The sequence below is a fragment of the Scyliorhinus torazame genome, chromosome 7 (assembly GCF_047496885.1).
Source record: "Scyliorhinus torazame isolate Kashiwa2021f chromosome 7, sScyTor2.1, whole genome shotgun sequence".
NCBI classification, from domain to species: Eukaryota; Metazoa; Chordata; class Chondrichthyes; order Carcharhiniformes; family Scyliorhinidae; genus Scyliorhinus; species Scyliorhinus torazame.
Window position 1 is genome coordinate 79988165 of NC_092713.1, and position 25156 is coordinate 80013320.

Here is a 25156-nt window from a genome sequence, read left to right on the forward strand (position 1 = left end):
TCTGTAGCCCACGTACACATTAGGAATGGCACCAAGACCACCCAAACTCTTTTACATGAATCATGAATCAGACTGATTCTAGGTTGTATCAGAATGGATTTGAACCAATGCACTGGAGGTAAAACAATTAGTGACTAGCCCACTGTGCAACCCAGTTTCCTCTACAAGGCTCAGTCTGTAGCACACTCAGCATTTGGCTAAGGGCAGGAATGTGTGACTGCGAGTGAGGCAGGTCAGGGGATCCAGAGAGCAGAGGGTCAAGCAACTGTCCAATAGGTTTGAAATGGATGAGAGCAGGGGGTGCAAGATGGATGAGCAAACTGACCATGGCACTGTGGTACAGGAAGCCATTCAAGGAGGGAGAGCAAAAAGGAATGTAGTGTAGTAGGGGACAGTGTAGTGATGGGCTTTGACACTTTTCTCTGTAGCAACGAGCAAGAGTCCAGAAAACCGTGTGGCTTACCTAGTGTCAGGGTGTGGAACACATTCTCAAGACTGAAGAGGATCTTGCAGTGGGAGGTGGACGATCCAGGTTTCTTAGTCTATGTAGGCACCAAAGACATAGGAATAATTGTGATAGGGATTCTGCACAAAGAGAGGGTGAGGAGCGAGAGGCACTAAATTAAAAATTAAAAAGCAGAACCTCAAAGGTTATATTCTCTGGATTATTACCTGAACCACGTGCAAATTGGCATAGGGTACATGAAATTAGTGAGAAGAATATGTGGCTCGAATACTGGTGTGGGCAAAGCAGGTTCTGGTTTGTGCAGCACTAGCACCAGTACAGGCAAAAGTGGGGGCTGTATTGAAAATTGAAAATGAAATTAAATGAAAATCGCTTGTCACAAGTAGGCTTCAAATGAAGTTACTGTGAAAAGCCCCTAGTCGCCACATTCCGGCGCCTGTTTGGGGAGGCTGGTACGGGAATTGTTGGGATGATCTACACATTGGCCATGCTGGGACCAGTGTTCCTGCTAACCACATAACTAGGGAATTAGAAAGGGGGTTAAACTAAATAGTGGGCTCAAGGGAATAGATATGCAAGGATGTGGCATATCAAAGAGTAGCGACAAGGTAAGAGGGGAAAATCGTAATATGGGAAATGAGGGTCAGAAAATGGCAGGAAGTGGCAGAGAGTAAAATGTAGGAATGCAGCAACAAGATTAGATTTCACAAAGCTAAAAGACAAAACTAAAGGCTTTGTATCTGAATGCCTGTAACATTTATAATAAAGTAAACAAGTTGGTAGTGCACATTGAAGTAAATAAATATTGTGTGGTAACCAATACGGAGTCATGGCTACGGGATGACAAGAATTGGGTTCTGAATAATGAGGGTCAGAAGACATTCAAGAAGAGTAGGAAACTAGGTAAATGTGGAGGGGCAGTACTGTTAATCAACAATGAGTTTTGTGCAATACTTAAAGATGTCCTTTGTTCAGGAAATCAGGATGTAGAATCAGTTTGGGTGGAAATGAGAAATAGGAGAAAGAAGTCATTAGTGGGTGTGGTCTACAGGTCTCAAAACAGTAACCACAATGTAGGACAAAGTATTCCAGAAAAGTATTGGGTGCTTATGATAAAAGGACGGCAATAATTATGGGTGATTTAAATCTACATATAAGCAGGAAAAATCAGGTTGGCAATAGTAGATACGATGAGGAGTTCATAAAATACTTATGTAATTTCTGAGAGCAGCACATTCTGGAATCAACCAGAAAGCAGGTCATATTAGGCTTGGTATGGTGTAATGTGACAGGAGTAATTAATGCCCTCAAAGTAAAGGCACCTCTTGTCACAGTGCGCACATTATGATTGAATTTTACACCCAGTTTGAAAGGGAGAAGGGTGGGTTTAAGACTAGTATTTTAAACTTAAGTAAGGACAGCTTTGTGGGAAGGAAAGCTGAGTGAATTGAAGGGAATTGGGATTCTAAGCTGAAGAATAGCTCAAAAGAGAATCACTGGCAGATATAGAAGGGGATATTTCAGAATACTACGAAGAAATATAATCCTAAGGACCAACTATTCGTGATTAACTAAAGAATATCCTTGTGGAGACTAAGTCCTACCTTCACATTGAGGTCACCCTCCATCATGTTGTGCTGAATGGATAGACTTTGCATAAAGCTGTGCAGGCATGAGGCATTGTGGCCATCAGCAGCAGCAGAATTGTATACAAACCACAATTTGTAACCTCATGGCCTTGCATGTCCCCTGCACTACTATTACCATCGTCATGGGAGTGTCCCTTTAAGAAATGTTTTGTCTTATCAAATGGCTTCAGTGATGTCATTGTGTGGGTGGAGCTGGGCTGTGGTTCTGAGTTTTACTTTAGTTTCTGAGCTGGGAGCTGTTGTGTGGCTCTGAGTTTTTTTGCTTTCATTTTCACATTTTGGAAGCTGGATTCAGACAGAGAAGTCTTGTCTCTCTCTGCATTTTAAAAGCTGTCTCCAGATGACTTGAAAAGAAATAACTGCTTTCTGGATGGAATTCAAAACTGATGTTTTGAAAAGGTATCTAAACCTGGTCTTGAGTGCTGTGTGCTGGGCCACAGCTTTAAAAAGGGTTTTCTGGTTTATGGGATCTTGTTACTAAATTTATTAAGGGTTATATATAGAGTACTGTAGCTGTGTGGGGCATTTATGTTTGTAGTTGATAAAAATACTCTGTGTGTTTATAAAAATGTTAACTGAATTTGTAGAATAAACTTTGTTTTTGATCAAAAGTGCTTAAAGCCTCTGTTGAATAACACCTGAAAGACAGGCCCTTTTGCTCATCGTAACCAAAGTCTATAAACAGTTGTAGGTCAGGTGAACTCCATGATATACTTTGGCGTTTTCTAAACTCTGGCCCATAATACCATGAAAAACAGAGGGGATCAAGGAATACTGTAGGAAGGAATTCAAGGAGCAGCACCAGACATACCTAAACATGAGATGTTAGCCTGGTGAAGCGACAACACAGGACTACTTGCATGCCAAACAGTGGAAGTGACTAGCGATGGACAGAGCTAAGTAATCCCACAACCAACAGATCAGAGCTAAGATTTTAGGTCTGCCATATAAAGTCATGAATGGTAATGGATAACCAAACAACTAACAGGATGAGGGGAGGCCATCAATGACACATCAATGCGAAAAATTGAGGCATCTACAACCAGCTTCAGCCAGACATTCTGGGTGGATGATCCATCTCACCTCCTCCTGCAGTCCCCTAGGCATTACAGATGCCAGTCTTCAGCTAATTCAATTCACAGAACATAGAACATACAGTGCAGAAGGAGGCCATTCAGCCCATCGAGTCTGCACCGACCCACTTAAGCCCTCACTTCCACCCTATCCCCGTAACCCAATAACCCCTCCTAACCTTTTTTTTTGGACACCAAGGGCAATTTAGCATGGTCAATCCACCGAACCTGCACATCTTTGGACTGTGGGAGGAAACGGAGCACCCCGAAGAAACCCACGCAGACACGGGGAGAACGTGCAGACTCCGCACAGTGACACAGCGGGGAATCGAACCTGGGACCCTGGTGCTGTGAAGCCACAGTGCTAGCCACTTGTGCTACCGTGCTGCCCTCGTGTGCTACCGTGCTGCCCTGTCATTCCATATAATATCAAGAAATGGCTGAAGGCACTGGATACTGCAAGGGCTCTGGGCCCTGACAACATTCTGGCAATAATACCGAAGATTTGTGCTCCAGAACTAGCCTCATGCCTAGCCAATACTGCTACAACACTGGCATACACACACCCAGCCACATGGAAAATTGCCCAAGTTATGTCCTGTATACAAAAAGCAGGACAAATCCAAGCCAGCTAACTACTGCCCACCAGTCTACTGTTGATCATTAGTTAAATGATGGAAAGTGTTGTCCACAGTGTCATCAAGTGGCACATGGGCTCCGCCAGGGCCACTCAGCTCCTGACCTCATTAGAGCTTTGATCCAAACATGGACAAACAAGCTGGACTGAAGAGGTGAGGTGAGAACAACTGCCCTTGACATCAAGGCAGCAGATGACCGAATGTGGAGTCAAGGAGCCCTAGCAAAACTGAAGTCAATGAGAATCAGGAGGAAAACACTTGACTGGTTGGAGTCATACCTACTACAAAGGAGGATGGTTGTGATTGTTGTGAAATTGTCCCCTTTCTAGACTCCCTAGTTCGGGTAAGTCCAGAGATGGGTCACTCATTGTTTTAAGTTTTTTTCAATATCAACTCTGACCTTGTATGATAAATACAAGTTAATTAAACTGGGGCTGGTTTGATTAGCTTTTACATTGGAGTTGTTTCACAGTTTTTTTTTTTAAACCAGGCTTTTCTATTTACCTTACATTTAAAACTTTAATTCCTAAAACTAAAAGTTAAATTCTAAATCATGTGAATTATGAACTCGATATTTGCAGCACTCTGATTCTATAATACGTTGTTCAGTGTAGTTATTGATACGAATGTGTGTAGAAAACCAAGTCCCTTGTCTTCCAGGAATAATCGTATGATGTATATTTTATAGTTTGTTTTCAAATTAATAATTCATTGAGCCAATCAATTTAGATTACGCATCAATTGTTACATTGAACAATATAGAACCAGAGAATGGTAGCACAGGCAGATGTAATTCATCTCACTCTGCCTGTGTCAGCTCATTGGTAGACCATTAAATTAATTCCACCACCCTGTTCTTTCCCTGAAAATATTTTCTTCTCAAATATTTGTCCAATCTTCTTTTCAATGTTACTGTTAAATCGGCTTCCTCCACCTTTACAGGCAGTAAACCAGGGTCTGGCTTAGCACAGTGGGCTAAACAGCTGGCTTGTAATGCAGAACAGCGCAAGTTCAGTTCCTGTACCGGCCTCCCTGAACAAGCACCGGAATGTGGTGACTATGGGCTTTTCTTTATTTTTAAAATATTTGTTTATTCTCCACCGTCTTCACATTTTCTCCCAAATTTACACCCAACAATAAACAATAATCAGTAACGTTTGTAATGTCAATCCCCATAACAATAACAACGATCCCATCCTCCCACCAAACCGGCAAACATTAGCCCGCATGTTAACATAAACAAATGACAAAAATGAATCAGGATTCACCCATAGTCACCATTAACACATACAGTCCCTCTCCCCCCAACCCTCCCAGCCCCCGACACCCTAATGGTCGATGCAATCCAATTCTCGGAAGTGCATAATGAATAACACCCATGAATTGTAGAACCCCTCCATCCTTCCCCTCAGTTCAAATTTGACCTGTTCAAGGATCAAGAATTCCAGCAGGTCTCCCCGCCATATAAGGGCACAGGGTGGAGAGGTTGATCTCCACCCTAACAAGATCCGCCTTCGGGTGATCAATGAGGCAAAGGCTACAACACCTGCCTCCCCATTTCTCCCCGGCTGGTCCGACTCCTGGAATATGGCCTCCCGAGGGCCGGGTCCAGTTTCACATGCGCTACTTTAGAGATGACCCTAAACACCTCCTTCCATTAATCCTCCAGTTTTGGACAGGACTAAAACATATGAACGTGGTTTGCAGCCCCCCCCCCCCCACCCACACAACGTTCACTTAGATCTTCTACCCCCTCAAAGAGCCGGCTCATTCTCGCCCTTGTGAGGTGCGCTCTATACACCACATTCAGCTGTATCAGTCCCAACCTTGCACACGAGGTGGAGGCGTTCACCCTCCGGAGCACCTCATACCAGAGCCCCTCCTCCATACCCTCTCCCAACTCTTCCTCCCACTTTGCCTTGATCCCATCTAGCGGCGCCTTCTCCTGCTCCAAAATAGCCCCGTAAACCGCCGATACTACCTCTTTCTCCAGTCCCCCTGTCGTCAGCACCCCGTCCAGCAATGTGGAAGCCGACTCTACTGGGAAGCTCTGTATCTCCTTTCTGGCAAAGTCTCGAACCGGCATGTACCTAAATATTTCCCCCTGCTCCAGCCCATACTTCGCTCCCAGCCGACGAGAGGCTTTTCACAGTAACTTCATTGAAGCCTACTTGTGACAATAAGCGATTATTATTATTATTATTGCAGATCATATTGCATGGTCGAACGCTTTTCCTTACGTCACTTCTGGTTCTTTTGCTAATCAGCTGAAATTCATGTTCTCTGCTTACTGACTCTTCTGTCACTAGAAACAGCATCTCCTTATTTACTCTGTCAAATACATTCATTATTTTCCACCTTTCAAAAAAACTCTTACCTTAACATTTGCTGCTGTAAGAACAACAGTTCAGCTTCCCCAGTCTCTCCACAACTAAAGTTAGAACAGCACAGTAGCACAGTGGTTAGCACAGTTGCTTCGCAGCTCCAGGGTCCCAGGTTCGATTCCCAGCTTGGATCACTGTCTGTGTGGAGTTTGCACTTTCTCCCCGTGTCTGCGTGAGTTTCCTTTGGCTGTTCCGGTTTCCTCCCACAGTCCAAAGATGTGCAGTTTAGTTGGATTGGCCTTGATAAATTGCTCTTAGAGTCCAAAAAAAAAAGGTTGGCTGGGGTGGGGTGCTCTTTCCAAGGGCAGGTGCAGACTCGATGGGCCGCATGGCCCCCTTCTGCACTGTTGATTCTATGATGTCCAGTAACCCTGGTACTATTCCGGTAAATCGCTCCTGAACTCTAAGCCTTCGTAGCATATGTGCTCAGAATTGAATACAATACTTCAGCTGAGACCTTACTAGTGTTTTATAAGGTTTATAAGGTCCTAACAGCTTGTACCCAGAAGCCCAATGGGCTATCAAAATCAGTGACTTTGTGATAATATTCTTGACAAGGTTGAGCAACAAAAATAATCTCTCCAACTGCATGATATACTATCATCGCAACTGACAAAAAGATAGCTGCAGAATTGTTCAGAATGGGAAGAGACGACTACCTGCTGGTGGCTGACTACAACTCAAAGTTCCCTGTTGTACAGAAGCTTTCACACATGGCTGGTGAAACAATGGCTAGGAGTGTAGCAGTACATTCAGTCTTTTTGGTGTCCCAGTAGAAGTGGTACCCAAAAACAGTCCATAATACAAAATGCAATGGCGGCATGCTGGCAGGGTGCAGGGATAGGGAATAGGAGTGGGTCTAAGAAAGGTGCTCTCTCAGAGTGTTGGTGCAGGTTCAATGGGCCAAATGGCCTCCTTCTGCACTGTAGGAATTCTGTGGTTCTATGGAAACCCGATTCAAGACGCGTGTACTATGGTACATCAGCCGCATCACATCATCGACCCAATATCCTCTTTCCAACAGGATGGTTGAATGTATGGTCAGGACTCTCAAATACTTGATCAAAAAATGTTGAGAAACCAGTCAAGACATCCAAATTGCATTACTGCATCTTCATGCAATGCCTTTGAGCTCCAGACCATCATCTCCAGCTGTGATTCTGTTTTGTTGACTACACTGTCTACATCAGAGGCAAGATGAGATGAAAAGCGCACATGAGGTACCACCATTATATATTGGCCAGAAGTCCTACACCCGCAAGAACAGACATGGAGCCCTGTGGAGGTGAGTAACTTGTGTCAAGAACTATGTCTGTACGAGGTGACAACACCAAATGGTGGGTGGGCTGCGAAGGAATAAATTTCACCGTAGCGAATTCTTAGCTGGTTGGTCACCTTCATCGCCTATGCCCAAGCATGTATGTTTTGCAGATGAAGAGACACTGAACACAAACAACAGCTGTGCACGGTCAACATGAAGGCAATCTTCAGAGTGAAGTAACAGACGATTTCAACTCACACCCACATGCAGTGGGTACAAGGTCTGGGGCTGAGTCAGCAATGACCAGTATGCTTCTGAGGCTAAGAAGCACAGGAAACATATAAAAAAAATAGCATTCCAGATATCCTTGTCAAGAGTTGAATGTCTCAGGTTAAATAATCTTATAGTTACCAATTGTTATGTTTCCACGAGTTACTTGTTCGTGTATGCATTCATTTTAGACTTGTCATGAGAATGTCACTTTAAGAAATGTTTAATGCTCATGTTACTGCAGTGATGTTAGAGTGTGGGTGGAGCTGAGCTCTGGCTCTGCTTTTTAGTTTCACTTTGAGAAAAGCTTGGGTGTGTCTTGTGTTTTTTTGGATTTGTTTTCAATGTTGGAGCTGAAGCCAGACAAAGCAGGTGTACTGTTGTTCTCTCTGCCACAAAAAGACTATCTCTTGATCATTTGGTGAATTCAGAATTATAAATGTTTTCAGTAGTGAATGTAAACCTGATGTGCTTCTGTTAAAACGTGTTTCTTTTGTCTTCTGGATGTTGTTTGGGAAGTTATTAATTAGTGTTGTATTCTTTGGGGGTTGTATTGAATTAATGGTTGCTAAGATGTTCACCCTATGTTTTAAAAAGGTTAACTTGAGTTCATAGAATAAACATTGTTTTGCTTTAAAAAACACTTTTCCATTTCTGCTGCACCACACCTGCAGAGTGGGCCGTGTGCTCCCCATACCACAATCTATTAAAAGTTGTGGGTCAGGTGAACTCCATGATACACTTTGGGGTCTCTAAACCCTGGCCCATAACAAATTGGGGGCTCCTCCGGGATAAAAGTCTATCTATTGGATTGGCTTAGTGAACTTAAAGACTGTGAGGGGTGAGCATATTGTGGATGCTTTTCAGGTGTGGTATTTCAGTTTAAGTGGGGAGTGTGTTATGGACAATGACTCTTTCAGAGGCTCTGAAGTTTTTGGGGGTGGAGACGGTCACACGCAGTACGTTACGGACAGAGACTAAAAGCAGACTGTTAGATTTGGCAAAAAACATTGCAGTTAACATTAACTGACAAAATACGAAAAGATAAGGTAATTATGGCGGTGGCCAAGCATTTAAAGTTGCCTGAGATACAGTTTGACTCATTGGAAATGGCAAAAATTCAGTTACAAATTAAACAAATGGAATATGAGAAAGAATTAAAGCAGCTGGAATACGAAAGCGATAGAGAGGAAAAACAAAGAGAGAGAGAGGAAAAAGAAAGAGAAAGGGAGATACAGATCAGGGAAAAAGATAAAGAGAGAGAGTTTGAACTTCAGAAAATGGCCATGAAACATGAGTCAGTTAAAATTGGCAGTCGCAAAGGGAAACGTACAGTTGGATGATAGTGATGAGGATAGTGAGAAAGAGCGTCATAGTCAAAGGCTTGGTGGGGATCTATTTAAATATGCCCAAGCATTGCCAAGGTTTGATGAGAAGGAGGTAGAAGCCTTTTTCATTTCTTTGAGAAGGTAGCTAAACAAGTGAAATGGTCACAGGACATGTGGGTATTACTGATTCAAACAAAGCTGGTAGGTAGGGCTAGTGAAGTGTTTGCATCACTACCAGAGGACGTATCTGAGTTGTATGAGGTGAAAAAATCCACCTTAGGGGCATATGAACTAGTGCCTGAAGCCTACAGACAAAGGTTTAGAAATTTAAGGAAAAAATTTGGTCAAACATACATGGAGTTTGAAAGGCTCAAACAGAGTAATTTTGATCGGTGGATAAGGGCTTTGAAAATAGACCAAACGTATGAAACTCTCAGAGAAATTGTACTTTTGGAAGAGTTTAAAAGTTCAAATCCTGATGCAGTAAGAACTCATGTGGAAGAACAGAGGGTTAAAACTGCAAGATTAGCAGCAGAAATGGCAGATGATTATGAATTAGTTCATAAATCAAAGCTTGGTTTCCAACATCAATTTCAGCCTGTGAGGGTTAGAAACTGGGGACATGAGAAATACTCAAGTGGTAACGGTAAAGGTGATCAGATGGGAGATAATAAGGAGAGTGTACCTCAGATTAAAAAAGAAATTCAGGAGCGTGGAAAAGAGATGAAAAGTTCCAAATGTTTTCACTGGAATAAACTAGGCCATGTAAAGTCACAGTGTTGGTGGTTGAATAAAAGCACTGGGAAGGCTGATGTGCTAAAACAGGATAAGACAGTGGGGTTTGAACATGGAGATAAGGCAGGTATGTTGGCAGGTCAGCTCCAGAGGGAAGCAGCGGCAAGGGAAATTGTGCAGGTGAGGGATAGGGCAGGGAAGTTGGTGGTGGCTCCGGATCTGATTGACAAGGTTTTTGAGGAACTTTATGAGAGGTTGTACAGGTCAGAGCCACCTGGGGGAGACCGTGAGATGCAGGAATTTCTAGATGGGTTGGAGTACCCGAGGTTAGGGGAGGGGGACAGGGCTAAATTAGAAGGAGTGATAGTGGAGCAGGAGATAAAGGATGCGATTGGGAGGATGCAGTCGGGGAAGGTGGCAGGGCCGGATGGGTTTCCGGTGGAATATTATAAAAAATTCAAGGATAAGCTGGCACCCCTGATGGTGGGGATGTTTGAAGAGGCGATAGGGAAGGTGGTGTTGCCACAAACTTTGGGGCAGGCATCGGTTTTCCTGTTGCAAAAAAAGATAAGGATCCAACGGAGTGTGGGTCGTATAGGCCCATATCACTTCTGAATGTGGACGCAAAAGTATTGGCGAAGGTACTGCCGGGTAGGCTGGAGGAGTGCCTCCCGAAAGTGATAGGTGAAGATCAGACGGGGTTCGGGAGAGGGAGACAGCTCTTTTCAAACATTAGGGAGGGTTTTGAAAGTCGTTATGGCACCGGCGAAGGGAAGGAAACAGAGGTGGTTGTGGCATTGGACGCCGAGAAGGCGTTCGACCGGGTAGAATGGGGGTACTTGATGGCAGTTCTGGAGCGGTTTGGGGTTGGACGAAGATTTGTGAACTGGGTAAAATGACTATATAAGGAGCCGAGGGCGAGTGTCCGCACAAACAACATCAGCTCAAGATACTTTTCTCTCCACCGTGGGACTAGGCAGGGATGTCCGATGTCCCCTCTGCTGTTTGCACTCGCGATTGAGTCGTTGGCCAGCGCATTAAGAAGTTCGGGGGTATGGAAAGGAACAGTGCGGGGGGGGGGGGGGGATAGAGCATAGGGTGTCCTTATATGCCGATGACTTGCTGTTATACGTATCGGAACTGAGTGTGTCGATAGGGGGAATATTGGAGCTGCTTCGAGTGTTTGGGTCTTTCTCGGGGTACAAACTAAATCTAGACAAGAGTGAGTATTTTGTGGTGCCTCGGTGGAGGGTGGGGGGGCTGCCATTCCCGAGGGCAGGGACTCACTTTAGGTACCTGGCGGTGCAGGTTGCCCGGGAGTGGGGGGGGGGGGGGGGGGTCCGCAGGTACAACATTTCGAGTTTGGTGTGGAGAGTAAACGCTGATCTGGCAAGGTGGGATGGTCTCCCTCTGTCATTGGCGGGTCGGATACAGGCGGTTAAAATGAACGTGTTTCCGCGATTTGTTTATTTTTCAACGCCTGCCGATTTTCCTGCCAAAGGCTTTTTTTCAGAGAGATTGAGGGAAGGATTACGTCGTTCATATGGGGAGGGAAGGTGGCCAGATTTAGAAAGGTGCTACTACAGAGGGGAAGGCAGGCAGGAGGTTTGGTTCTTCTGAACCTGATGTATTACTACTGGGCGGCGAATGTGGAGAAGGTGCAGAGTTGGGTAAGAGGGTTTGATTCCCAGTGGGTCAGAATGGAGGAGAGTTTGTGCAGGGGGTCGGGATTGAAAGCACGAGCAACAGTGCCACTCCCGATAGCCCCGGGGAAGTACTCAGGGAGTCTGGTAATAATAGCTTCATTGAGAATTTGGAGGCAGTTTCGCCAACACTTCAGGTTGGGGGCAGGGTCAAGGGAAATGCAGATTTGAGCCAGGTTGGTGGGATGGAAATTTTCGGAAATGGGAGCAGAAGGGGATTAAGGCACTAAAAGATTTGCTTCTTAGGCATCGGTTTGCAGGATTGAAGGAGCTGGAAGCGAATTATGGGCTGGAGCTGAGGGAAATGTTTAGATACATGCAGGTTCGAGGTTTTGCCAGAAAGGAGATACAGAACTTCCCTAGGAGCCGGCCTCCACATTGCTGGAGGAGGTGCTGACGATAGGGGGCCTGGAGAAGGGGGTAGTGTCAGCGGTTTACGGAGTTATTTTGGAAGAGGAGATGTCACCACTGGAAGGGATCAAAGCAAAGTGGGAGGAAGAGTTGGGAGAGGATATGGAGGGGTTCTGGTGTGAGGTGCTCCGGAGAGTGAATGCCACCACCTTGTGCGCGAGGTTGGGGCTGATACAGCTGAAGGTGGTATACAGAGCACACCTCACGAGGGCGAGGATGAGCCGATTCTTTGAAGGAGTAGAAGATATGTGTGAATGTTGCGGGGGGTGGGGGGTGGCAAGGAGGGGTGGGGGGGCGCTCATCGTGTTCATATATTTTGGTCCTGTCCAAAGCTAGAGGATTACTGGAAGGAGGTTTTTAGGGTAATTTCTAAAGTGGTGCACGTGAAACTGGACCCGTGCCCCCAGGAGGCCATTTTCGGGTGTCTGACCAGCCAGGGTTGGAAATGGGTGCGGAGGCAGATGTTGTAGCCTTCGCCTTGTTGATCGCCCGAAGGTGGATTCTGATGGGTTGGAGAGCAACCTCTCCACCCTGTGCCCTGGCGTGGCAGGGTTACCTGTTGGAATTCTTGACTCTTGAGAAGGTTAAGTTTGAACTGAGGGGAAGGATAGAGGGGTTCTACAATTCATGGGCATTATTCATTATGCACTTTCAAGAACTGGATAACATCTAACATTAGTTTGGGGGGGGGGGGGGAGAAGAGAGGGTTGGGGGTGGGAGGCGGTGTGTGTTAATGGTGGCTATGGGTGATTACTGATTCTTTTTTGTCATTTGTTTATGTGAACATGCGGGCGAATGTTTGGGATTTGGGGGGAGGATGGGATCGTTGTTATTGATATGGGGATTGACATATTTGCTACTGATTGTTTATTGTTGGTGGGTGTAAATTTGGGAGAAAATGTGAAAAAGGGGGAGAATAAAGAAATATTTAAGACAGTGGAGTTTGTTAAAGTGGTAAAGGAAAGCCCAAGCAAAGTGAAGGAGGTGCAAAAGATTGTACAGCCTGATCAAGAGGTGATTGATAAGAAGATGCCAGATCTCTTTAAAGAATTTACTTGTGTGGGTAAGGTTTACTCATGTGTATCAGGAGGAGCAGATAAAGAAGTCACAATTTTAAGAGATACGGGAGCTAGTCAATCTTTAATGGTAAGAGATGAGGAGTTATGTCGTTTGGGAAGAATGTTGCCAGAAAAGGTGGTAATATGTGGAATTCAGGGTGAGAGGAGTAGTGTTCCATTATAGAAGGTAAGATTGGAAAGTCCAGTGAAGTATGGTGAAGTGGTAGTAGGAGTAATAGAGAAACTATCTTGTCCAGGAATACGTTTTTTCTTGGGTTATGGTATTGCTGGATCACAGGTGGGAGTGATGCCTATTGTGGTTGATATGCCAGTGGAAAATCAGACAAGAAGTGTTGAAGGACGAATATCCTGGGGGTTTTCCGGATTGTGTAGTAACAAGGTCACAAAGTCACAGGTTAGGACAAGAGGAGAAATCAGAGAGTGAAGATAAAGGTGAAGTGCAATTATCAGAAATGATTTTTGATCAGATGGTTGAAAAAGATCAAGAACAGGTGGAGGATGAGGTGGATATTTTTAGTTCAGGAAAATTGGCAGAGTTACAACAAAAAGATGTAGAAATAAAACGGATATATCAGAAAACATACACGGAAGAGGAATCTGAGTGTATACCAGAGTGTTATTACCGTACAAGTGATGTCTTAATGAGAAAATGGAGACCTTTACATATGCAGGTGGATGAAAAGTGGGCAGAAGTTCATCAAGTAGTATTGCCGGTAGGGTATAGAAAGGAGGTGTTGCGAGTTGCATACGAGGTACCAGTGGGAGGTCATTTGGGAATAAGTAAAACTCAAGCTAAAATCCAGAAACATTTTTATTGGCCTGGACAACATAAAGATGTAGCTAAATTTTGTCAATCATGTCACACATGTCAAGTGATAGGGAAACCTCAAGCAGTGATAAAACCAGCACCCTCAATACCCATTCCAGCATTTGAGGAACCTTTTACAAGGCTCCTAATTGATTGCGTAGGACCGCTTCCTAAAACAAAAAGTGGGAATCAATATCTTTTGACTATAATGGATGTGTTTACTAGGTTTCCAGAGGTCATTCCAGTACGTAATATTACAGCTAAAAAGATTGTGGAGGAGTTACTTAAATTCTTTACTTGATATGGACTACCCACAGAAATACAATCAGATCAAGAATCGAATTTTACCTCAAGGTTATTCAAAGAAGTTATGGATAGCTTAGGAATAAAACAATTTAAATCAACCGCGTACCATCCAAAATCGCAGGGAGCATTAGAAAGGTGGCATCGGACATTAAAGACAATGTTGAGGGCTTATTATCAAGATTGTCCAGAGGATTGGGATAAAGGAATTCCATTCGTACTGGCTGTAATTAGGGATGCACCTAATGAGTCAACCAAATTTAGTCCTTTTGAACTAATTTTTGGTCATGAGGTAAGAGGACCACTTAAATTGATTAAGCAAAAATTGGTGAGTGAGAAATCGGAAATTACATTATTGGATTAACATTATTGGATTAAGTGTCAAATTTTAGGGAACGATTAAATAGAGCAGGTGAATTGGCTAGTCAACATTTGAAAGTTGCACAAAATGTGATGAAACGGGTAGCAGACAAGATTTCCAAAGTTCGTAGTTTTGCCAGTGGAGATAAAGTTTTAGTGTTGTTACCACTGTTAGGTGAGCCTTTAAAAGCTAGGTTTTGTGGACCGTATCAGATTGAAAGGTGAATTACATGGTAAAAACACCAGATAGAAGGAAAACTCACCGAGTGTGTCATGTGAATATGCTTAAAAGGTACTTTGAAAGGAAAGGAGAGAGAAAGGAGGAGGTTTTAATGATTCTAACTCAAAGTGACGAACTAAATCCAGATGACTGTGAATTTGACAAACCTCAAATTAAATTGTAAAATTAGAATTTTCTTAAACATTGGGATAAATTGTTGAGTTACCTTTTAGAGGAAAAACGGACTGACCTGAAAGTGTTGTTGATGTCACATGGGCAAGTTTGTAGAGATAAATTGAGAACTACTAAAATGGCTGTACATGATGTAGATGTGGGAAATGCTGTTCCATTCAACAACATCCATACAGGCTTAACCTTTAAAATTGGCACAGGTTAACAAAGAAATTGAGAGTATGCTTAAAAATGGCATAATTGAAGTGGGTTGCAACCAATGGTGCTCACCCATAGTGATGGTACCAAAACCGGACGGTACCCAACGGTTGTGTGTGGACTATAGAAAGGTTAATGCATGTACAAGAATGGACTCTTATCCTATCCCACGTTTGAAGGATAGCATTGAGAAAGTGGGACAATCGGCTTTTATTTCCAAACTGAATTTACTTAAAGGTTACTGGCAGGTACCTTTATCCGAAAGGGAGAAGGAGATTTCAGCTGTTGTGACTCCAGATGGTATATACCAATTCAAAGTTATGCCATTTGGCATGAAAAACGCCCCAACCACATTTCAACGGTTAACTAACAAAGTTGTTTCAGGATTACCCAATTGTGCGGTACACATCGACGATCTGGTCATTTTCAGCCAGACATGGAAAGAACATTTACAACATCTGATGGAGTTATTCGATCGACTTCAGGAGGCGCGTTTGGTGATAAACCAAGCCAAAAATGAATTTGGAAAAGCCCAAATCACTTTCCTTGGCCATACAAACCGACAGGGTCGTATGGTTACATGGGATGTGAAGCCAACTGTTATTGAGGAGTTTCCAATACCCTCAAGACAAAGGGAAATAATGCGATTTCTTAGCATGAGTGGATCTGATCGAGCATTGGTGAAAAGGTTTTGTAGCGTGATTGCTCCACTGATGGACTTGCTGAAGAAACGTCGAAAATTTCAATGGACAGCGGAGTTTCAACAGGCATTTGACTGCCTGAAAGCTGTGATCACCAATGCTCATGTGTTGGAGAATTACAAGGGACTCTGTGATCACAATGAACTAAAGTATCTGACTTTAAAGAGAAATACCGAGGTGTAGAGAAATGAATGGATCGTGCAGAGACCTTCTTGTTCAAAGAGACTGTCAATCGAGAGGGATTTCAGTTGGAGGAAGAAGAATGGGGAAAAAAATGGACTATATTATTGTACCTGTTTGCGTGTGTTGTTTTTTTGAAACACAAAAGTATATTTACTGTGCATTTCTTCAAGGATAGTCAAAAGGTGAAAAATGAAACCATCTTGAAGTTGATGGTTTATTTTTTTTTTAATTTAACATTAAGAAATGTTTGAATGTTCATGTTACTGCAGTGATGTCAGAGTGTGGGTGGAGCTGAGCTCTGGCTCTGCTTTTTAGTTTCACTTTGAGAAAAGCTTGGGTGTGTCTGTGTTTTTCTGGTTTTGTTTTCAGTGTTGGAGCTGAAGCCAGACAAAGCAGGTGTACTATTGTTCTCTCTGCCATGAAAAGACTATCTCTTGATCATTTGGTGAATTCAGAATTATAAATGTTTTCAGTAGTGAATGTAAACCTGATGTGCTTCTGTTAAAAGGTGTTTCTTTTGTCTTCTGGATGTTGTTTGGGAAGTTATTAAGGATTACTTCGTGTTGTATTCTTTGGAGGTTGTATTTGAATTAATGCTTGCTAAGATGTTCACTGTATGTTTTAAAAAGGTTAACTGGAGTTCATAGAATAAACATTGGTTTGCTTTAAAAAATACTTTACCATTTCTGCTGTACCATATCTGTAGAGTGGGCCGTGTGCTCCCCATACCACAATCTATTAAAAGTTGTGGGTCAGGTGAACTCCATGATACACTTTGGGGTTCTCTAAACCCTGGCCCAGAACAGACTATATTGATTGTTTTTATTCAAAGAGCGCAAAACATCTGCAATACTGTTCATTGTATTCGTCTTCTTATTAAACAAAGGATGAAAATGTGTTAGAAGCAGTTCAGAGAAGGTTTGCTAGACTAATACCAGGACTAGGCAGATTGTTTTAAGAGGAATGGTTGGACAGACTTGGCTTTTATCCACTGGAGTTTAGAAGAATAAGGGGGGGCCTTGATTTAAATCTTTAAGACCCTGAGGGGTCTTGACAGGGTAGATGAGGAGAGGTATGCTGACCTTGACCCCACAGCACATCTCCTGGCCACCCCCCACAGCCCTGGCAGATGCGTGGCACATACCACCTCTCTCTCCCTCAGCAGCCGCCATGCCGATTTCACGATTTTTTTAAAGCACAAATGAACCTCGCCGTCGGGAAATCAGCCGATCGGAGGTGGAGAATCGCGGAGGCAGCAGAGAATACCGGGTCGGGTCCGCTAATGATATGCAAACGGTATCTACGGTATGTGCGTTTTGTAACGCATTGACACCTGCCGCGATTTTGACGTCGGACACCAATTCGCCACCCAATTGCCTTTCCTGATTTCGCCGTCGGCTAACAGAGAATCCGGCCCCAGATTTTTGTGGCAAAATAATCAAACTGCAGTTTGAAAGCAAGTACTGCATCTTGACTAACTTTTTCTTCTTATGTTCGATGATTAGCATCACCATACAGCTACGGAATAACTATCCTCAAAGTGCAGTGAGAATATTTTCAATACAAACTTCAAATGCTCAAAATGTTGTAAAGCTTTATTTTTGAGTGCAGTTAGACTAAATTGCGCAAATGATTTAAGTTTTGGCATGCTCAGATTTGAGTTTGGTATCTTTATGGAGTGATTGGGGTCAGCATACCAGTTTCCTCTTGTAGACGAATCCAGAACTAGGTATCACTGTTCAAAGGGGTCACTCATTTAAGACAGAGATGAGGAGAATGTTTTTCTCTCAGTGGGTCGCAAGTCTTTGAAACTCTCTTCCTCAAAGGGTATTGGAAGCAGAGTCTTGGAATATGTTTAAGACAGAGATGGATAGGTTCTTGATAAGCAAGGGGGTGAAAGGTTATCAGGGGTAAGCAGGAATTTGGAGTTGATCAGATCAGTCACCATCTTATTAAACGGCAGAGTAGGCTTGAGTGACCGAGTGTCCTACTCCTACTAATTGTATGTTTGTATGAAAGGGAGATAACATAATAGTGTGCTTGTGAATATGTAAAGCACACTAATTTAACTTCATTATGTAAATAGTTATGTCATTGCAGAAAATTATGCAATGTTACATGATGCAGCAGCCATCTTAGTTAATTAGTCTGCACAGTAAGAAAAAACCTCCATTTAAGATCTATGTTCAACCTCTAAGACTCCCTTCAACTTGCTTTGTATTTGGCCAGAAAGAGATAATGCAACATGTTCTATCCCATCTTAAACTCTGATTAAACTCAACATAGAAACCATACAGGGTGAAGATGATCCTGATTACTACAAAAGCCACTCAAAGGATCGTAATTGACTAATTTGGCAGTTGACCTTTCTCATAAATTGGTTTAAAGCTGCTGTGTAACAGGGTTAACTTTAATTTCAGTTATCACTTATTTTGTTGCATAATCCTTGTTGTAGTTGTGTTCTAAAAAAAATGTCTGGCAAAACTGTTATTAATCACTTTCTGAAATGTTGAGGTATATAACAAAAGACTAATCCAAAGAAAGAGGCTTGAAAGGCTGAGTGGTCAACTCCTCGTCACACGTTTCGATCAATGGTCACAGACTTGGAATGCAACTCATTCTCTCTCAACAGATGATCCCAGACCTGCTGAGTATTTCCAGCATTTTCGGTTCTTATTTTCCTTATCCTAGTCATATGATTATTGTTCATCCAGGATACACATTCCTAGGTTTTTTAAAAAAGCTATTTTTTGAAGCAAAGATAGAATCCTCAAAATTAGACTTCTGCAAATGCTGCTGGTGCAAAATGTATTTCCTGGGAGTTTTCTGATAAATAAAAACACCAGAACTTAAAAAATAAGGGCAGGACTAGGCCATTCAGCCCTTCAAATATGCTCTGCCGTTCAATACGATCCTGATTGATCATTTACCCCCATTCCGCATCTTCCCACATGATCTCCAGAGCCATTATTCCCTTTAGTATCCAAAAATCTATCATTTCCTGTCTCGTATCTACTCAACGACTGGGAGCTAGATCACGGACTTGCTCAAAAATACACTAATCCTTCATTGGTATACATTTGAAACCATTTCATTTCAAGGAAAACGTAGTTGTATAATGAGAACATATTTCCAGAAAGAGGAATTTTGGTATAAGATGGAGGTCAGATGGTTCCAGCTACATTGAGTTCAATTCCCTTTTCCTAAAACAAAATCCTGTATTCATATTTTTGTTGCAAAAGTCTGAGGATGTCAACTGACAAAAAACAATTAATGATATAGTTACTTCAGACATTATGAAATTTATTGAAACCAGCAAACTGATCATAAGAGACGTTTTAGAATATTCTAGCCATGTCAGCTGTGTAATTGAAAATGTTATTAACGACCCAAATTAACAGAAACAAGTGATTTATGGTACAACGAATGTATTTATGTAGATGCACTACTCAATAATTAACAAATAGTGCAAGAGCTTGACAAAATCAGGGTATTGCATATTGATCATTTTGATTTGCCATGTCCCATTCTCTATAAGTCAGAGATCAGGGGCAGGCTTCTCCGTTTCTGAGACTAAGTGTTGACACCAATGCAGAATTTGTGGAATTTCACAACAGAAAAACTGGCGCCACACGCGGACCAATTCTGCTATCAATAAGGGGCTAGCACCAGCACCACATGGAACACAATCGATTCCAAAGAAAAACGGTGCCGGATTCGCCGGATCTGTGATTGACATTCGGGAGGCTGACAAGCTGCAGTCTCACATAGATATTACATTCCCCACACAGACTTATCCCAGCCAACAAGATGGCACTGGTTGTGCTGGAGCTGATGGATCAGCTGGGGCCAGAGGGCACCCTGGGGGGACACCTATATGACCCGCGACACTAAGTTCAAAATGGGCTGTTAGCAGTGTGCATAGCTGCATGGCTGCCTTGCCGGCTGCGGAAATGGTATTCCGTGCCCATCCACCGCAATCCCACAGCCCACCTCCTGGCCACCCCCCACAACTCACCCCAGCTCTGACAGATGCTTGGCATGTACCGCCTCTCTCTCCCTCAGCAGTCGCCACGCCGGTTTCACGATTTTTAAAAGTAAACCTCGTTGTCCGGAACTCGGCCCATCGGAGGCGGAGAATTGCGGAGGCCCCGGAGAATACCGGGTCGGGCCCGCTAATGATATACAAACGGTGTCTACGGTATGTGCATTTTGGAATGCATTGACACCACTGTCGAGGTGCTGCAGCATTGCGATTTGGCATCAAATCGGCACCTGCCGCGATTTTGGCGTTGGAACTGATTCGCCACCCAATCGCCTTTCCTAATTTCGCCGTCGGCTAACAGAGAATCCTGCCCCAGATCTTTGTGGCAAAATAATCAAACTGCAATTTGAATAACTTTCTTCTTACGTTCGATGATTGGCATCACCATACAGCTACTAAAAATGCAGTGAGAATATTTTCAATACAAACTTAAAGTGTTCAAAATTTTGTAAAGATTTTTTTTGGATGCAGTTACACTAAATTGTGCAAATAATCTAAGTGTTGGCATACTCGGATTTGAGACTGGTATCATTATGGAGCGATTGAGGTCAGCATACCAGTTCTATTGCTAATTTTGCACTGCTTTTAGTTCAGGTGTAACAAAACTTAGCTCACGTAAGATTATATCCAGGTGATAAACATGGACTAGCAACATCCAAATACCAGTTACATTTTGTTATTAAAACCCAATAGGACAGCTAGCCCTTTTATTAACATTATAAGATTTAAACTTCATTTTATACCAGTTGCTGTGAAGCCAAAATGTTGTGAGTTAACTCCTTGATGTGGCCACTTTCTGAATACATGCTCCCCAAAAAATCAATTTGTCCAACGTCAGACCAGATTTATATTAAAGACTTTATGCCAATACAAAGCAACAACCATTTATAATCAATGCAAAATGTCGAGTATAACTGCCCCATACTAAAACTGGTGAAATAATACTTTTCAACACGATACATGTATATGCTAACCAAGCTTTTCTGTGCATGTCCATAGAGGTATTTATGTCTGCAGGTGAGAAGGGGTTGAAGGGCTCCCCTCAATTCAACCGCCTTTGTTGGTCACAACAAAGATTTAAGTTTCTTTTTATGAGGATATTCCTTTTGTATGTATTTAACTATTTAAGCTGTACAAATATTCTTCTTCGGCGATCACTCGCTAATGAGTAAGATTGGCCACCTAATAAACTCTTTTACTGGTCATTCAGTTTCTGGATCCTTGCTTGACTGATGAGCCCGATCCTAGAGCCACATCTTCAACTACACATTCAGCAGGTGTTTCCAGGAAGTGGGATCGGTCCTCGAACACTAGATCACTGGTAATCCTTCCTTGGGCTCCTTTTCTGGGCCATCAGGTGTCCTCGCAGAATTGTGTCCCTTCAATCTGGAGAGTCCTCCAAGTAGGTCTCTTCTGAGCAAGGGGCTCCCAGGTATTGAAGTCAATGTTGTCTGTGGGGGCTATGTTGCTTTCCTCTAAGTAGACAACATCATTTAACGTGGGCATGCTGTTGAAAATCAGCAGACTTACGGTCCTTGACAGAAGGTAGGTCCAGTTCCCCGACACCTCAGCATCTTCCTACTGCTGCAGCCTTCATCCGCCATCACAGACGTTGATACCATATGAGTATCTTACACCTGATCCACTATTGAGGATTTGTTTTGGATTGCATTTTGTCTGCTTCCTCCCCTCCGACCTTACCATCATGGGTCACCCTGCCAGGGCATTAAGACTCCCAATGGCATTGTTCTTGGGATCAACGAAACGACAAGCCTCTCTATCACGGCAAGGTGGTAATCCAAGAAAAGGGCTGTACAAATAGTTGTTTGGTAGTACAGAACTTGGGTATTGCTGGAAAATTAAGACATCTTGAAACCTTTCAACTTGCACAGAACAATTTGTAAGAATACCAAAATAAGAGGAAAACAACAATTTATACATATGAAAAGAGAGTGCTGATTGGTTAGCAAGTGGACTCTGATTGATAGGTACATTGCCAAGGAAAATGCACCAGGTGAAATTCAGAAGTTCACAAGAGCCGCAAGTACCTTGAACAGAACAATGGTTACTCCTGATATAGTCATTGGATCCTATTATAGTCATCAGTAACTGGCTGATATTGAATCTGAAATACAATATTTAAGCAATGAATCCATAGAATCCCCAGAGTGCAGAAGGAGGCCATTCAGTCCATCGAATTTGCACTGACCCTTTGAACGACCACACTACCTAGACCCAATCCCCGTGTCCTGCAACCCCACCCTAAGGGGCAATTTAGCATGGCCAATCCACCTAACCAGCACATCTTTGGACTGTGGGAGGAAACCAGAGCACCTGGAGGAAACCCACGCAGACACTGGGAGAATGTGCAAACTCCACTCAGACAGTTACCCGAGGTCGCAATCGAACTCGGGTCCCTAGTGATGTAAGGCAGCAGTGCTAACCACTATGCCACCTTATGCATGCAGACAAATACTACTATGGGCATATGAACAAATTCCTAAGAATAATACAATAAACCTTTTATATCAAGATTCAGAGACAGAGGCTCATTAAATGCAAAATAATACCAGAATCGATTCTAAAATGGAGAACCTATCATAAGCGCTCCAGCTCTTGCTAATCACAGTACCACAACAGCAGACTTTTTACTCGGATGGCTTATATTAGTTTCATTTGAGTGATAACAACCTGTCAGAAAAGCAAGAATAAATCCAGAGTGCATTTGATTACATTTTTGTCATTGCACAATCACATTTGGTCATTAGGTTTAAAGAAATTCTCATTTCACTCTCAGACACAAAATGAATTATGGATTAGTTACAAAATCTTCATATCATTAACCTTTAAAATGATATTCAATGATTTTTCTGTTTTAATAGAATATTAATATGTAGTTATAAGTAATCACAGCCAGACATCTGAATTTTAAAAAATATAACAGTCTGCAACTGAAAGTTTGATTGTACCACTGAAATGATCTTTAATAATAATAATAATCTTTATTGTCACAAGTAGGCTTACATTAACACTGCAATAACGTAACTGTGAAAAGCCCCTAGTCGCCACATCTGGCACCTGTTCGGGTAGACGGAGGGAGAATTCAGAATGTCTAAATTACCGAACAGCAGGTCTTTCGGGACTAGTGGAAGGAAACTGGAGCACCCGGAGGAAACCCACGCAGACACGGGGAGAACATGCAGACTCAACACAGACAGTGACCCAAGCCGGGAAATGAACCTGGGACCCTGGCGCTGTGAAGCAACAGTGCTAACCACTGTGATACCGTGCTGCCCAATTTATCCCAGGCTTTAAAAACTCTGGTTGTGAATTTGGGCAGGGCTTGAAAATGGGTGTAGATATTGAAATGTATAATTAATTTGCACCCTCTGTTTCTAATGCAGATAGAATCCAAACTATGTGCTGTCTGTTGATTTGCAAGAGAGCTGTATGTAGCAAATGCAAAATGCATTGTTATTTTGAACAAACAATTTTATTGAGGTATTTTTGGCATTGTAAACAGTTACAGATAACAGAAATGTGCAAACATTAATATAAAACCAATACTTCAAAAAAACCATACTGCACATGCCCGCTCCTCTCCCATAGATACTACCTGCCTATTTATCCCTCCTACTCTACTCTAATCTCTTCCACAACACCCCCCCCCCCCGCGCTGACCTTCACTATCCTGCGAAGAAGTCGATGAATGGTTGCCACCTTCGGGCGAACCCCAGTACAGATCCCCTCAAGGCGAACTTAATTATTTCCATACCCAGAAAACTTGACATGTCCGAAAACCATAGTTCGGTCTTCGGGGGTTTTGAGTCCCTCCATGCCAGCAGTATTCGCCGCCGGGCTATTAGGGAAGCAAAGGCCAAAACGTCTGCCTCTTTCACCCCCTGGACTCTTCCGAAACCCCGAAAATTGCCACTCCTGGACTCATCACCACCCTTGTTTTCAGCACCCTGGACATAACCCCTGCAAATCCCTTCTAGTACCCCCTAAGCTTAGGACATGCCCAAAACATGTGAACGTGATTCGCTGGTCCTCCCGCGCATCTAGCGCACTTGTCCTCTACCCCAAAGAATTTTCTAGCTATGACTGTAACATTACATTCTGCAGTCTATCCTTCCTTCCCTATGTACGGTAAGCGTTGTCTGCATAGCATGCAAGAAACAATACTTTTCACTGTATACTAATACATGTGACAATAATAAATCAAATCTATGTACTCTTATTGTTTCTCTGATTTTAATCACCATTGAGGAAGCTCCCGATCTCATGAGAACTTCAAATATAGTGTGCAACAACATTCAAAATTGTGCAGGAACAACAAGTGAAAGGAGGCCGCGAGCATTGCTGAAGGCAGTATCTCGAAGTGTGGGAGAGATTTTCATCTGCTACTGCAGATCCGAAAACCATGTCCTAAAACGTGAATGTACAAATTTTGCTCTAAAATGCTGAATGCCTGCAACAAATGCGATGAAAGGACGGGATATATTTAGTGTGGTTCCCTGTAATAGCTCATCTCCTAGTTGTTTTGACATTATTCATTCGGAGGCTTCCCATTTTTTCTGACAATTAAGACCTTGCGTTTATGCTGCATTTCATCTGCATATTTCTACATATTTGCAAATGCTTTCCACATTCTCCTTTAACTCCGTGGCTTCTTCACTAGATTCTCTTGCACAGCTTTTTTTATGTTGCGTGGATATGGCTGTTATATTGAGTATCTCAATCCAAATCATTGTAAAGATCAGAAACAGCAAGAGACTTATAAAAGATTCTTTGTACACTCCACAGCCAGACAACACTTGCTTGATGAGTAATTTTCAACTAATTCCTTACTCACATCCATGCTTTACCACAGATACCATTTTAAAAAATATTATGAAACTTGAGTTTATAATTAAAGAAAACAAGTGTGCTGAACACTTTTTTACTTTTTTTAAAGAAAAATACATGTTATTAGGTGGCAATGGATAGCAGGACATTCTTGTGAATCTTCTTTCATGAGATCACTTTTGCGATCTCAAGACACTGCACAAGCTGCATAAATCTATTTTATTTCTGAAGTAGCTTTCAGTTTACATTGTGCATCTTTTGAAAAATATATTTTTCTAACATTTTATCAAAAAATATTTCC

The 25156-nt window shown here is 42.6% G+C and overlaps 1 protein-coding gene across 8 annotated transcripts in view; it reads right to left on the reverse strand.

Annotated features, from left to right (window-relative positions):
• Positions 1–25156, reverse strand: part of patj (PATJ crumbs cell polarity complex component) — a 565709-nt gene that overhangs the window by 186192 nt on the left and 354361 nt on the right. The gene's annotated exons all lie outside the window — the stretch shown is intronic.